This window comes from Mandrillus leucophaeus, unplaced genomic scaffold, assembly GCF_000951045.1.
Source record: "Mandrillus leucophaeus isolate KB7577 unplaced genomic scaffold, Mleu.le_1.0 Scaffold541, whole genome shotgun sequence".
Lineage (NCBI taxonomy): Eukaryota > Metazoa > Chordata > Mammalia > Primates > Cercopithecidae > Mandrillus > Mandrillus leucophaeus.
This window is the reverse complement of record NW_012105820.1, coordinates 794,316-798,667: the sequence shown is the minus strand read 5'-3', so window position 1 is coordinate 798,667 and position 4,352 is coordinate 794,316. Positions and strand designations below refer to the sequence as shown.

Sequence of the window (4,352 nt, the reverse complement as noted above, 5' to 3'; positions counted from 1 at the left end):
ATGTTCAGGAAACGGTCCGGTTAAGACTAAAGGGCAGGGACAATGGGTTCTGAGAAATCAAATGTGCAAACCAACACACTTTCAGACAGACTCAGGCAAACAATCCATCTAACCCTAAATATATGTTAACAAATTCCTTCAAATCACTGCTCAGACTAGGGACAAAAACATTTTAATGCACCTGACACCAGAACCACGCACAAACTCAGCACAATGGCAACTGCCCGCAGGCAGCTTTGAAATGTTGCCCTCTCTACAAATGGCCTAAATTCGAATAATCTGTCTCTATCTGATCAGAAACACATTTCCACCATGTGACTTTCCACCTTTCTGTCTCAGACCAGCCCAATCAGGTTATTTTCACCTCTCCCTAGTCCCCTTCAATTTAACTACTTCTTCAGGTTTTTGTGTTACCTGATTCTTCTGTCTAGGTCTAGTCTCTGTGACAGTGCACAAAGTCCCTGTCATTTCCAGTTGGTTTCTTCCTCATCAATCTTTTTCAGGTACCCCCTAAAAAAGATGATGCTCAGATATCTGAACTCCAGCCCCCACAATCTGTCAAGGGCAGGCCGACACCCACCGCAAACGTGGCTTACGTTAGCAGTGAAGGTTTGAGACAGAAGCTCTTCTCGCTGTCTCTCCTGCTGCTCCCTTGCATAGCACTGGTACTGGAAGTTTCTGAGCGCAGTCTACAGCTGCTGGACATCATACTTTAACTGCTCAACCCAACTGCAATTGATGGAGAGACAGATTAAATTCCAGGAACTCAGGGCAGCAGAGTCTGAGGGGGCCTGGCTTTGTACTGACAAAAGACAGCATTTCCTTATTTCTCCCTACACCACCCCCACACTATCCCCCACCCACCACGAAATCTGACTTTGATCAATGATGTTGAAAGTAAAGAAGTAGCCTGTGGTTAAAGTGAGATGGTAGCACATGAGATTCTGGCAGCTTGACTTCAGAATCTGCTGCTCTCTGATTCTGAATGCATGGCAGGGAACAGGGGACAGGAAGCAGGTTCGCTGACCTCTTCCTGCCCTTCTATGGGTTATATCATTCTCCTGGAAAAAGCCCAAGGGCATCTTTGAGGTAAAGCATCCATGAAGCTTCATAAAACTTTCGGAAATGGGAGCTGGGGGTGGAGGTGGCAAGAGCGGTTTCATTTTAATTTCCTGGTGGAGTATCAAACATTAGATCAGTATTTCATTATAGATGGACCCACTGAAGTGATTTTTCTTTTCAACCCAAGAAGAACCCAGCAGCAACCAAAGAGCAGAACAAAACTCCATGGCAGCATTAGGCTTCAGGTGGCCATGGGTCTTGTCAGAGAAACAGAAGTGGAGGCAAAATTTCAAAATGACACAAACAGGTAAGGGGTCACAAGGCTTCTAAGTCACAAACCTCACAGGCTATTTATTTTGAGAGGGCATCATCCAGATAGAATTGCACCCTTCAGGGGGAATTTTTCTTTGTATAGTCTTAGTTTTTCAACAGGTACATGGGTTTTCAGAATATTCTATCATCTCCCCGCTGGCAGAAAAGCCTCTCTTAATGGGTCTGGGGTATCAGAGCCATGTCAGAGGTCAGCACTCACAGTTTGACATTCTGCCTTTTGTTAGGGGACTCCTTGCTGGACAAAATCTCCAGACTTCTAGACGGCTGAATATCTTGCCTGGTCTATGCTTGCTTGGATTTTGTTTTCTACTACTGTACAAAAAACAAAAAAGAATAATTGCTGGAAAAGAGATAGTGAATTTAAATTACAATGATAAATCAAAGATTGTTTTCAATATCCAATAAACTAGAAAATACACATTTCAAGAGAAAAATGTATATACTAATGAATAGAAAATTCAAGTTATGCTATAAATGTTGTTTGGAAAAAAAAGTACATATATGTAACTGTTAATGCCATAACAATGCCAGTATTTTTTTTCTTTTTTTCTTTTTTTTTTTTAACATCTGAACTTGTTATTGGCCTCCTGTTCCCCAAAGGGTCCCCTGCTTCTGTTGGCTTAATGTCTCAGAACTTTGGCATTGTAGGTCTCAGACACCACTTTGCCATCCAATATCCGGCAGGTGGTGGTCTTTTGGATGGTTTGCATGGAGTTGCTGCTGTCCAGGGCATCGCAAAGATTGAAGTCCTCGCTGTCTTCCAGCAGGTGGCGGTAGGTGGTGATCTCAGCCTCCAGCTTGACCTTGATGTTCAGCAGGGCCTCATACTCCTGGGCCTAGTGCTGTCCCTCTGCTCAGGTCTGTGCCAGCTCTGACTCCAGGTGCAGCAGGATCCCGTTGAGCTGCTCCATCTGCAGGGTGTAGCAGTTCCCTCAGGCTGTTCTCCAAGCTGGCCTTCAGATTTCTCATGGAGTCCAGGTCAGTCTCCAAGGACTAGACTGTATGTCTCAGCTCCATGAGCGTCATCTCAGCAGCTCCAACTTCGGCAGACTGCGTGGTGACCACTGCAGTGCTCTCCTCAATCTGCTGAGATCAGTACTTGCCCAGCTCCTCTCAGTTCTTTGGAACCAGCTCGTCATATTGGACCCGATGTCTGCCATGATCTTGGCGAGGTCGTGAGATTTGGGGGCATCTACCTCCATGGTCAACCCAGAGCTAGCAATCTGGGCTTATAGGCTCTTTACCTCCTCTTCATGGTTCTTCTTCATGAAGAGCAGCTCCCCTTTGAGAGCCTCGATCTCTGCTTCTAGCTGCAGCTGAGTGACACTGGTGTCATCAATGACCTTGTGGAGCCCATGGATGTCGCTCTCCACAAACTGGCGCATGGCCAGCTCTGTCTCATACTTGACCCTAAAGTCATCACCAGCAAGACAGGCATTGTCGATCTGCAGAACAATGTGGGGATTGTCCACAGTATTTGCAAAGATTTGAGCCCTCAGGTCCTCCATGGTCTTGAAGTCATGGCTCCAGTCTCTGACCTGGGGTCCCTTCTTCTCCAGGTGCTCCTGGATTTTGCTCTCCAGTTTCCAGTTCTTGGTCTCCAGGCTCCTCATTCTGTCCAGGTAGGAGGCCAGGTGGTCGTTCAGACTTCGCATGGTTTCCTTCTCATTCTGGATGACTCCCATTCCTGCCAGACCCCCGGCCATCACCACGGGCAGGCCCCCGGACCCCATGCTGCCCTGGAAGCTGGTGGAGCAGGACATGGAGATCCGGGAACCAGAGCCCCTGACGCCTGCATAGACACTGGCCACACTGCTGACCAGCTGGGTGCCTGGACAGAGCCCAGCGACTGGTAGTTGGTGGAGAAGGTAGAGCAAGTGGTGAAGTTCATGCTGTCCGGGGAGGAGAGCAAGAGGACAGGACTCAGGTTTTGATGGCCAATTTTTTTTTAAAGCTGAAGATAAATCTGTAGAAATAAATTTTCTACCTTTAGAAAATAAACATTTAAATGTTGTCCAAATAAATACCTTAAGCTAAATTTTCTGATACAGGTCTCTTTCCTTTGAGATTGTTCTCACACATGGATTATAAATACCTAGTAAAAAGACTGCAGATTAATTCCCTATAATAATGAGGTTTTTTTGTCTGTTCAAAAAAAAAAAAAGCATAGGCGGGGCACGGTGGCTCATGCCTGTAATCCCAGCACTTTGGGAGTTCGAGGTGGGTGGATCACGAGGTCAGGAGTTTGAGACGAGCCTGTCCAATATGGTGAAACCCTGTCTTCACTAAAAAATACAAAAATTAGCAAGGCGTGGTGATGCATGCCTGTACTCTCAGCTACTCAGGAGGTTGAGGCAGGAGAATTGCTTGAACCCAGGAGGCAGAGGTGGCAGTGAGCCGAGATCGTGCCACTGCATTCCAGCCTGGGTGACAGAGTAAGGCTCTGTCTCAAAAAAAAAAAAAAAAAAAAGTCCAAAGGAAGGGGAAGATTAGTGTGTGAAACATACAGAGAAGAGTTCGCTTAAGGCTTTCTGTAAGAATGAGTGGGCTAAACAATGTTGACATCCCCAAAATAAAACCAAATATCAACAGGAAAGGCCCAGGAAAGAATTCACAGACATAAAGAGATATAATAAATACAGTCATTTTTGGCCGGGTGTGGTTGCTCACACCTGTAATCCCAGCACTTTAGGAGGCTGAGGCGGGTGGATAATGAGGTCAGGAGTTGGAGACCATCCTGGCTAACACAGTGAAACCTTGTCTCTACTAAAAAAAAATTACAAAAAATTAGCTGGGTGTGGTGGTACGTGCCTGTAGTCCCAGCTACTCGGGAGGCTGAGGCAGGAGAATTGCTTGAACCCAGGAGGTGGAGGTTACAGTGAGCTGAGATTGTGCCACTGCACTCCAGCCTGGGCAACAGAGGAAGATTCTGCCTCAAAAATACATATATATATATA

General features: G+C 46.2%; 1 pseudogene; it reads right to left on the bottom strand.

Moving 5' to 3' along the window:
• Nucleotides 1-2,015: 2,015 nt before the first annotated feature.
• On the bottom strand, nucleotides 2,016-3,286 carry LOC105552044 (annotated as a pseudogene).
• Between the last annotated feature and the right edge of the window lie 1,066 nt (nucleotides 3,287-4,352).